Source organism: Chlorocebus sabaeus, chromosome X, assembly GCF_047675955.1.
Source record: "Chlorocebus sabaeus isolate Y175 chromosome X, mChlSab1.0.hap1, whole genome shotgun sequence".
Lineage (NCBI taxonomy): Eukaryota > Metazoa > Chordata > Mammalia > Primates > Cercopithecidae > Chlorocebus > Chlorocebus sabaeus.
In genome coordinates, this window is record NC_132933.1 from 121,104,308 (window position 1) to 121,116,671 (window position 12,364).

General features: G+C 36.4%; 1 protein-coding gene across 2 annotated transcripts in view; it reads left to right on the forward strand.

The window, feature by feature from the left end:
* The window catches only part of DMD (dystrophin), a 2,258,239-nt gene that overhangs the window by 1,644,382 nt on the left and 601,493 nt on the right, over positions 1-12,364 (forward strand). The window lies entirely within an intron of this gene.

Genomic DNA, 12,364 nt, shown 5'->3' on the forward strand with positions numbered 1-12,364 from the left:
ATAATGTTACCTTTTAATAACTGAATTCCATTGAATAGAAGAAATACATTTTTAAATCAATTCAGGGCTTATATAGTTGCAAAGCATGCAGTGATGGGTGTGGTGACCACAGTGTGGCAGAACATTTGTTCTTTAGTTGTCATCTGGGCTGGCATCCATGGAGATGCCAGTCTCTCCCTCATATCCTTGGTTGTTGGTCTAAGCAGGCAGTGACTTCTTCCTGGGCCACCTGTCATTCCCGTCTGTGGTGACTTTCAGATCTGGATATGTCTCTGCTACTTTGATGCCCCTATTTTGTAATATCAAAAATCATCGTACTGTACCTTATGCCATAATAGGGTGGGCAGGAACTTTGGTAAGACCCATCTGACTAGACGCTGTGCATATTCTTTTCTTCTGACATACACTCCTATGTGTTTAATGGGGAGAGTGATTCACAGTGATTGTGTGTTGTGTCAGTGGGTTTCCATGGGGTGAGGAAGAGTGATAGAAGAAGGAGTAGGGGAAACTTGCCACCCGGTTTCCCTCAGAGATTCTCCTCAGAAATGAGGTCCAGGTCAGCTCTGCTTTCAGGTTCTCTCAGATCTCTCTGGGTTTCCTCACTTCTCTCTACCTTCCTTCCCTCCAGAGACACACACTGGTATTGAATTTTCTTGCTTCCTCTGCAATATCCCCTCATTTTCCTTCCTACAACCTGAGGAATCCTTTGTGGTGCAGGAAGGAGGAAAACCTTTCAGCCATCCTTTATTTCTGTCTTTGAAATCTTTTATCTTTTACCAGGCCTAGATTTTTGAAACTCACAAACCATGAGAATCTATGTCTTCATAATTTATATTCTGCTATGTTAACCCTTCCCCAAGGAAATGACTAGTTGTCAATATGTTGGGGAAAGTGAAAGAGTAACCAGAGTAAAAGGTTAATATTTTAAAATATTATTAGTCATACTTCCACATATTGGGTTCATACTTATTGATAATAGCTAGTATTTATTCAGTACCTCATAAGCATTAGTGTGTGCACATGTGTGTGTTTCTGTGTGTTTGTGTGTACAAAATCTTTACAGAATCTTGTGAGCTATATTTTATAATCCCCATTTTACAGATGAGAAAACAGGCTCCAAGATCAGTTATTCAAATTGCTGAAGTTTACAAAACAAGCAAAGAACAGAGCTCGGAATTTGTAAATGTCTCTTTCAGGCTTGAAAATCTGCACTCTTTCTAGTATGTTTACCATTTCCCATCTTGTTTTGTTGCTTTTGTTAATGACCTTAATCATTGGACTAAGACTAAATACTTCTTTTGTCTGCAATTATGTATATTTTGATTCACTTCCTAAAGACATGTCTTCTTTCAGTTGTAGGGATTGCTAATTAACATAGTCTGCTCTTGGTTTTGAAAGTTTAACTATTCATTGTTCCTTAAACAATGACTGTGGATATATACTAATGTATTATTTTAGTAACACTAGCCACTATAACAGATAATCTCCCAAATCTTGGAGGCTTACTGCAGTAGAAATTTACTTCTTATTTTAGTGCAGTCCAAAATAAGCAGCCCTCTTTGAAGTCATTCAGGAACCCAAACTCTTTCTATCTTTTGTGTTCAGAGCATAAGACTCATACGCATTTAATGGGCAGATGAAGAAAGTATTACTCATGAAAATTTGTCATGAGCCAGGCCTGGAAATGGCGTGTGTTAATTTTGTTCATATTCTGTTGGATGGACCTTGTCATATGGTCACACCTGATTGCGAGGGAAGTATGGAAATAGTGTACACTGTTGAGGCTAGGAAGAGGAACAGATTTGGTAAGAAATTAGTCAACCTCTGCATAGCTAATTTGAACAAGGAAGAATGCACTTATATTCTATAAATTTGTGTAAATTATAGGATGTCATATGTATAACTTGCAAGGCAAGAGCAAAATTGCCTTGTAATGACCAACATAGATAGCTGTACAATTGATTTAGCAGAGCATTCCTCCACCATACTGGAGCCTTGAGGGTTCTCCAACAGGTTGCAACACACTGACCCAAAAGAGTGAATCTTAGGAGTGATTTACTCAATATGAGACTGAATTCCCATTACACAGATAAGTGATCAGTTTCTTGCCTGAGAAATATGGAAATTTGGCAATGATGTTTATGCAAATCTGAACATACTATACAGAGAGTCATTTGTTGTTTTACTAATGAAAAATAACTTCAATTTTTTCCCTAAGAGGAAAATAACATGAATGTATTATACAGTATTTGTTCAACATTGTCTGAACATTTTCCATTATCCCCTGCATTTTTTTGGTATTGCATTGACTTTTTCATGATAGAGATTAAAATTGAATGACCAGAGGGCAAGTTTGTATCTCTCTGCCAATATTCAGTGATTTGAATAGTTCTTCTTTTCTAAGCTTTTGTATTTTAGGAATGAATACCTTTATGAATATTGGCAGCATAGTGGAAAGACTCTAATCCAAATGGTCCAAGCAAGCATTTTCTTAAAAGCAAGTGTCTGTCGAGACGTGTCATATTGCTTATTAAGATCCTAAACTGCAATCTTAGTTCCAAATATGCCTGGAGCCTCTAAATGGTACCAGGATATTCTGACAAGATATGTTTATCTAAACAATGTCATTTGCAGCCCTGCTACACTTTGGTTTATCTCTCCATTTGAAATCTATAAAATGGGATGGAAATTCAATACTCATAAACTTTCAATCGTGTTCAAAATAGAATTTTTCTTAGTAAAGATTTGGTTTTCAGGGAAAGGACAGAAATAAAATACTTGCTCATAAAATTGTGTTTTCTCCTTTGATGATTTTGGTCTTCCTTTTTATTGCCATGAAACTTCTAGAAATACTCAAAAAGAAATCAGCTAAATAAAGAAAAAATAGTTAATATATGTATGTAATACTATATTGAAACATTTTTCTTTCTTTGGTAAATCCCATTTCATAACTCTGAACAGTTGGGAAAATCTATACATAGTTATTGCAGTCTATCAAGAGAAAAGTTCGGTACAAAGCTATTTCTGTCTACCAGAAATATTCATGTTAAAATTCAAGTAATTGGGTGTGCAAGCCACCACCATGTTTTACTATATGAAACTATTACCATGGTATCTGTTGTATTCAGGTAATTATATTGATGGAAATCATGAGGTAATAATCTAGGTAAGAGAATACATTTTATTTAAATGCGATCAAATGAAAAATTCTCCCTCTTTCTAATGTTCAAATTGCTCATTTTTCTTTAACTCTTTGGTTTCTGAATTTGTCAATCATTGCTGGTCATTTTCTTCTGCAAAAGGGCTGGATCAGGGAACCAAAAGCAGGTAAGATTAGAAGAATTTAAATTTTCTTCCTTGGAGGTATCTGAATTATATGAAACTCTTGTTCATGTCTGTTAATACTGCAAAGCATAATACCATAATACCTTGCATAGCACTGAAGAGGATTTGGAAAGAAAGAACGGCTTCCTTTTATCATTCTGTTTATTTCACAAATAATATTGGTGAATGTCATTCCTGTAACATTTGGATTTAAGAGCCTTGTTTCTGTAGCTTCTCCCTCTGTAACCCCCACCATTACCATTTCAGGGTTACACAGCAATAGCATGCATTACTTTAAAAGGCAGCCTGCCTAGACTGGCCACTTGTTAGTTTTGTAACCTTGAACAAATGACTAATCTCAGTAAACTATACGCTTTTAGTTTCCTTCTCTGTAAAATAGGCTCACTTATAGCTATCTCATGGGTCGGGAGGATTAGATGAAATAATTAATGTAGAACACTGAGATCAGAGTCGTAGTAAAAGCTCAGTGAATGTTGGCATTTGTTATTTTAACTATAATCTGTTGGGGTGCTTTGAATGTTTAGTGCAAAATATTTAATGAGCTTTTAGGTAGCTGTTTAGTTATCTCACCCCACCCCCCACCACCCCAAAAAGAGAGATTTAAAAGGCAGACAGGAGAAGGTTACTTTGGAAAAGATGGAATAAGATATATAAATAGAATTAAACAAATATTCGGGAAAGCCTTTTGTGGGAAATACTGCAAAATTTTTATGATTCTCTATAAATTTAGTAGGTAGATATTACTATTCTCATTTTAGAGACAGAAAACTGAGACTCAGAGAGCTTACGTAACTTGTCTAGGGTCTTAGGAAGATGACAAGTGAGGAAGTAGAATTCAAGCCCATGTCTATATGATTTTAAAGCCTGAGACATCAAATGGAAAAGGCTGATTAGTCAAAAAAATAGGAAGATATATTTATCTGACAACTTAAAATATTAGGACTAACCTCAGGTTATTATAGTCTTGATATACATTTTTTGCTGTTTCTATTTATACTTTTGACTTCTACATATTTGAGTGTCTAACCAAAGGATTGTCTTTTGCACGTGTTGGAAATGTATAGACTAGTGGACCCCAGTGATCTATTAGCTGTGTAACCTTAGCCAAGTTAATTCTCTTTCCTAAACTGTGGTTCTCTAATCTGTCATGTGGAGCTAATAATAGTACTTATGCTGGTAGGGTGATTAAGAAAGTAAAATTACTGGTGTTTCTAAAGTAAATATGTGGCACATATTAGATGCTCATTAAATGGTACATATTGTTATGATGAGATGGATTTAGTACAGAGAGAACCGGGGATGGGAGAATATGAAGGGTGTATAATGTGGCCTTTTAAACCAAGGGAAGGACTTCTGAAACAGAATTCCAAGTTTTAAGAGGGAGTTGTTTATTTTGGAATTATTTTTTCAGCTAAGGATTTTTCAACCCAGTCCAGAATTCTTAGAGAAATTTAGTGATAGCTTATAAATTTTAAGAAAAGGAGTTCACATTATATTGCATAAAGAATGGGTATATAGGGCCATAGAAGGGGAGAATGTTCTTCTGTATGAGAATAAAAAAAAAAATCTCTCACATGATTTTTGAATTAACTGACAGTTTTATAGCAGCTTTGTCAACCCATCATTCATTGCTGCAACCAAATGTATGAAATCCTTCATGGCGAAATAAAAAGGCTCTGTTGTTCTCCACATTTTTATGAAATCTCTGTTGCTAATGAAATGCCAGCCAATATCTTCCTCTCAGGTATTGTCTATTAGAGAGTTGCTTATTTTAGAAGAAGTGGAGTCAACCATATAAATTTCCTTCTTTTGACATCTAGCACCTGCTGTCAACCTGTTATAGCTACAAGCAGCTCTCAAAATTTACATCCACTAGGATGCCGCTGGCAACCAAAGAGTTCAGTTCAGTTCAGCAAACATTTGAATGCTTACTCTGTGCTATCTAACATCATAGATGGTAGAAGGGATACAAGAAAAAAGTTAGATTCAGCCTTTGTCTTTAAAGAGCTCACAATCAAATGTGGGTACTTGGACAAGTATATTTAGGCAAGGCAGTTTAGGATAGGTCCTTCAGTAGAGCAGTATTACAAAATGTTGAGAGAAAACTAGAGGAGGAGTTTTAAATGAGAGCTTAGTGGAATGCTTCCAGGAGGAAGCTGAATTTGACCTGGTCATGAATAAGACTTTGAAAAGCAGAAGGAAGCTGGAGAGGGAAGGGTATTTCAGGAATTGATGACCAGAGAGTACGTAATTAAACCTGTTAACAGTGGGGTGGAAGAGGAATATCAGCATGGGAGAGTGTGTGTGTGTGTGTGTGTGTGTGTGTGTGTGTAGGTGGGTGTGTTGTGGAGGATAAGGGAGTAAATGAAGTCAGTGAGACCAGTTAGGCAAGAGAGCCCAAGCTGGAGCAGTGACCATGGAGTAAAAAGAAAAGTGAAATTGAGACATAAGGTGGAGCTAGAATTAACAGGATTTTGACATTGATTTCATGTATGAAACTGTCAATCTAAGAGAAGGCCTGCCTCTAAGAGTTGGAGATTGAGTTCTTTAGAAGATTAATGTCATAACCAGAGACAAACTCAGGACAAGGAGTTGATTATGGGAGACACAGTAATGTGCTTAACATGAAGCTAGATGACTGTACTGAGATTTTAAAGAAATCGATGAAAACATAGAGATTGCAGGAGTGATGTTACTTTTGGACATGAATTTGAAAGTTACCTGGAGTGGCCAAGCTTGCACAGAGAAAGGGTACCTGGTGCAAAGAAAAGTGAACCTAGGAAAAAGCCTAGAGGTTGGTTTACATTTAAGGAATTTGAGAAGAGGTAGCACCACCCACCCCCACACAGCCCCCAACCCTGCCAACTTACAATATAGGTGCATTTAGACACACACTTTTTTTTTTTTTTTTGAGACAGAGTCCTGCTCCATTGCCCAGGCTGGAGTGCAGTGGTGCCATCTTCGCTCACTGCAACTCCACCTCCCAGATTCAAGTGATTATCTTGCCTCATCCTCCCGAGTAGCTGGGATTACAGGCTCCCACCACCATGCCCAGCTAATTTTTTTGTATTTTTAGTACAGATGTGGTTTCATCATGTTGACCAGACTGGTCTCAAACTCTTGACTTCAGGTGATCCACCTGCCTCCCAGAATGCTGGGGTTACAGACCTGAGCCACCGTGCCCAGCCTGAATAATGAATTTATAGGTGCCACGCTGTATGGTTTCCTTTTTCTGCTGCTGTACAACCATTCAAGTAACATTAGTTTCATCCTGGTTCTTAATGATACTATAAATAAAGTACAGAAACTCTTTAGCTGAAGGTTAAAGATTGTTGTGTTTAGGCAGATCAGGTTTCTGAGACAGCCATCAGTATACCAGGGAAAGTAGCCGTTACTATTTGCCTTGTAGGTCTAATGAATGCTTTAGCTTTTTATTTTTTATATGTCTAAGTTACTCTAAAAATTCTTATGGAAGAATAAAGAGATAGTAAAAGACAATCTTATGAGAAATTTTAACAAAAATTGAAATACAGGCCGGGCATGGTGGCTCACTCCTGTAATCCCAGCACTTTGGGAGGCTGAAACGATGGATCACCTGAGGTCAGGAGTTTGAAACCAGCCTGGCTGACATGGTGAAACCCCATCTCTACTAAAAATATAAAAAAATTAGCCAGGCGTGGTGGCGGGCACCTGTAATCCCAGCTACTCGGGAGGTCGCGGCAGGAGAACTGCTTGAACCCGGGAGGTAGAGGTTGCACTGAGCCGAGATCACGCCATTGTACTCTAGCCTGGGCAACAAGAGTGAAACTCCATCTTAAATAAATAATAAATAATAAAAAAGAAATGCAACAAACTTTTTGTATCAAATAAATTTTGGTGCACAAGCATCACAAATGACGTAATATATCTGTCCCACATCCTTTAGCAAAACAGGATTGTTAAAATTCTTACAGCTAAATATTATGTGATGAAGTTCTTCCTGTTGAATAATTAAGTGGATTAAAATATCATATTTCCTTTCTGTCATTAGAGATATACTGTGCATCAATCAGTCCTTGTGCCTGAGAACATTTATCTAGGTTATCATCATCTGAAAACTCACAGTCCAATATTTCACCTGTATTATCAATTTCACCATTATCATTAGAGTTTAGAATGCTGCTTTCTGTCTCTTTGCATCTATCTTCTGTTGTATCTAATAATTAGTGTGTGTGTGTGTGTATATATATATAGAGAGAGAGAGATTGGTAGTAATACTAATATATATAATAATATTGTATATATACACACACATACAGAGAGAGAGATTGATTTTAAGCCATTAACTCATATGATTGTGGGAGCTGAAAAGTCAAAAATCTGTAGGACAGCCTGGCAGGATGGAGACCAAGGGAAGAGTTGATGTTGCAATCTTGAGTCCAAAGGTAATCTGAAAGCCGAATTCCTTCCTTTTCTGGGGACTTCAATCTTTTCTCTTAAGGATTTCAAAATTGATTGGAGAAGGCCCACCCACATTATGGAGGGTAATCTACTTTACTCAAAGTCTGCCGATTGAAATGTTAATCACTTCTAAAAAATACCTTCACAGCAACATCTAGATTGGTGTTTGACCAAACAACTGGGAACCATAGCCTAGCCCAGTTAACACATAAAATTAATCATTATCAACCATCATCATGAGGTTCATAATGTCATGTGTTTCTTCACATATAAATCTCATGGTTCTTTTATTTTCTAGTAGTACCTAGTTAATAAGGTACCTGGAAATATATGTTAAATAATAGAAATGGTCTTTAATATCTTAATAAATTTCAGAGTTCTATCAGAGTAATTATAACTTGTATATAAAAACTTACATATAAAAAACAAGTATGTTTTTTCTTCCTATAAGTCATGTTAATACTAATTACCTATCATGAAATGAATGTTTTCCATTTTTCATAAATGTATTTCATTTTTAAATTGTTTGAGGATTAATATCAAAATATATTTGAATAGGATTTAAAATCCAAATTACCTGTTACAATTATATTTAATTATAAATCTTTCAAGTGAGTTTATAATAGGAAAAATATTTTTTATTAAAGTGATATACTATAATTATGAACATAAATAGTGTTTTCTAATTATTTATGTCTTAATTATGTTTCTTTTTAAGGGGAAAGATCTGGGTTAACAAATGTTTTCTTCATCCAATTGGAAAATTAAACATAATAAACATAACTATCAAATAAATAAACCAGTTGAAAATAGTTTTTCTTCCTTTTTTGTGATAAAGATGATTATGAGTAAATATATTAAGGAATTTTATACTCAGACAAAGTGAGCTAACAAGACAAATACAAACAGATGCACCTGGAAAGAGATATTCTACATGTTTATAGGCCAGTGTTTTTACCTTATGACCTACTGGGGCATTGCAACTAAAGTCTTGAATTTCTGTTATATTTTGGTAACTGTGGGCATAAATAGGAATATTACTCCTTGGTGGCATCATGCATTTTAGATGAAACTAAGCCACGGGTTCAACATGTGCCATAGACTGTCCCTAAAAAAACGCTCTCAGCTCTCAAGTTACAGAAAATTGTAGGGATTATTATTTTGTACCTACTACTTCTTTCTTTACCAAAATTTACTTATACGTAATTTGAAGCAACAGAACAAATTGCTTGCCACCTGTCTTTATTCTGTTGTATTTGTCTTAAGTAAAACATTTATAAAGTAAGTAGGAAGGACTGATAGATTGTGACCTTTCTACATGAAAAGGGGAAAGCTGAGCTTGTTCTACTTCTGTTAGGAAAGAGTTTGAATAGTTACCTGTTACTGTAAAACAGTCAGTCACCCCAAACTTCGTGTCCTAAAGTGGCAATAATCATTTATTATCACTCATAGGTTCTGTAGGTCAGGATTCATGCATTACTTGGTTGAGGGGTTCTGTCTCACGATCACTCATGAGGTTGCAGTCAGATGTCAGTTAGGCTGCAGTCATATGATGGCTTGACTGGGGCTGAAGGATTCACTTTCACAGTGAGTTGCTTGTATAGTTTGTGAGTTGGTACTGTCTAGTTGGTTTCTCTCTAAATGAGTTCCTCCATGGGACTACTTGTGTTCTTATGACGTGTTGGCTGGCTTACCCTAGGACAAGCAACCCATGAGTTTTGCCTTGAGTTTTCTGAAACATGATCCCATGTTGCTTTGACTATCCCCATTAGACACTCCCACAAATGCCAATCATACTCTTTGCCCTAAAAATTGCAGACTGCTTGTACATGTCCTTTATCCTACATGTGTACAGGAAACATGTGCAGAATAACATGTGTTCTTGTTTCTTTTAAGAAAACTTTATAGCTTCGGGACATGATGATAATTATCTCAGGTCCACTCAGCCTGGCTCCACATGGAAAATACGGGTATTGTAAAGAAAGCTTTTGAGTTTTGAAGGCCTAACAAAAAGACCTAGGAAGCTAATAGTTGGTTCTGAGATAATTATAACAATGATGATGAAAACAATTGTGATTATTACTTTTATGTTAGTGAGATAAATACATAAGAATGTCCTTCCTTAATTTCACTCCTTAATTTCCTTAATCCCCATTCTTGACTTCTGGATTAGAGGAAAGCTATACTATCTACCTGATTCCACAAAAAGACTGGACTGAGGAGGGGTAACCATTAGGACTCTTGTTAGTTGAAGGTAATAAACTATATTACTTCAGTGGCTAAAACGAACAGGAGCTTTTTTCTCATATGAAACTAGAAATCAGGAAACAAATGGTTGCTGATGCTGGTTTATCAGTTTGACAGGGTCTACCTTTATCCTGGAGATTCTTTGGTCTTTATTTCTTTAGTAGTATAGTAGTAACAGCACTGAATCTAAAATAAGAGCACTTGGTTCAAGCACTGGCTCTGCCCTTAGTGACAGTGGGACCCATGGCACATTATTTAATCTCTCCAACAGTTTATTTCCTCATCTGTAAAACTGGGCTCCTGATAACTTCCATACCAGTTTGGTGTTAGGATTCAATGAAATGACACATGGAAAAGTCCTTTTCAAATGGCTACTTACTATACAAATATTAATGTCTTAGTAAGCTCCGGCTGCTATAAAATAATGCCATAGACTGGGTGGCTTAAACAACAGGCAGTTGTTTTTCACAGTTCTGGAAGTTGAGAAGTACAAGATCATGGTGCTGACAGATTTGGTTCCTGGTGAGAACCTTCTTCTTGCTGTATCCTCCTATGTTGGGGAGAGAGGTGGGGCAGAGAGGTACTCTAGTCTCTCTTCTTACTCTTCTTAAAAGGACACTAATCCAGTTATAGAGGCCTCATCCTATGACCTCTTCTAACCCTTATTATTTCTCAAAGGCCCCACCTCCAAATATCCATTGGGGGTTAGCACTTCAACATACAAATGGTAGCGGGGTTGGGGGGAATGCCAACATTCAGTCCATAACAATCAGTTATCCTCATTATTGAGAGTTCCACTAGGCCTTCTCGAGGGTTGGCAATGATAGTGCCCTGCTATGAGAGCAAAAAATTTTCACATCTAGAAAATGGGTGCATGAATATTGGTAACTGTTCTAATGTCTATGCACAGAATTTTTAGAACTTGCTCAAGAAATTTGTCTTTGCTGACAGTGTTGCTTCTCTTGAATTCCAGTCAAGGGCCTTGAAAAAAATAGGTTTGCCATCAAGATTCTCTGAATGAGTAAATGAAATGCTCTGATATTTTCTTTCAATATTAAGATAAAGCAAAATGTATGCAGAATTTTCTATTTTCAATGTTTCCAATTACTGCATGGTTTGGCTTATTACCGTCTCTAAGTCTAACCCTGGGTCATAGGAGTAAAGCCATTGGGGGTCCCCTACAAAGGATACGAGGTAGTGATAGAAATAATAAGCCTGACAATTGGAGTCAGATTTTTCTCTTTCATATAGGAACCATGGAACTGTTGCCCTGGGCCACAGCTCGCTCTCAGAAAAACATAGAACTGGTCGAGGAAAGGAAAGGCAGGGAGTCCTTGATTCACTTGTTATCAGAAAATTGTCTATTCAAACAACAGAATGTTTGAAAAGATAAAATCAAGTCTCAAATGCACAGAATAAGAATGAGGGGAAAGCACCTTTCTCTATAATTAAACAGAAAAGTGTGCCATGAATTGATAAAATCCAATCAACCTGCAAATGTGAACATCAAGTGTAATTGTGCAGAACGATAAGGTAATATGAACAGCACAGGAATATATAGGCTCATGTTGACCCTTTAAAACAATGGCACTTTACCTATTCCTCATGAAGGATTTGGTTTAGTCTAATCCCTTGTAGGAACCACTAAGAGGAGAAGGCACAATCCTTTTGGGATGTAAAATGGGGAATTCTTTCTATGATTACAAGAATTTGTAGACTGCTCAGAGTTTTAGGACAGCAGGTTATGTGTCTCTCAATGTTGGGTACCATGCCAAACGTACTTTAAGAGACATAGCAATAAATAGAATGGGATTCATTTTTTTCTTAGTGTCTGGCAGGGCAACCAAAATGCCCACGTTTCCCTTCAGTAGCTTGGTATTTTGGTAACTAAAAACATGTTCCTGGGAACTCCAGAATATGAAACATTTCAGACAATTTGAAGCTGTCAAAATTTTCACTTATTTATGGGACAAATAAAATCTAACTTTATTCAGATTTCAAAATATCTCATAAAAGAATAATACTTTAGATTTGTGCTGTGCTCTACACGAATTGGATGAGGAACTCTTATACATATATAAGTGGATTTTATTTTCACAACAGTCCCTATGGTAGATATTGTCCTATTGTCCTTATTAAATAAATGAGAGAACCAACGATCAAAGGTATTAATATTTTACATAAGGTCACACAGATAGCAGAACCAGGATTTATTCCAACTCCTCTGATTCTAAAAATAGGTGTTAGATGGGTGTTCTTTCCCCAAATCTATGCTGAAAGGAGGCCACATTTGGAGTCAGTTATTGAAAGTTTAAATATATATATATATTTT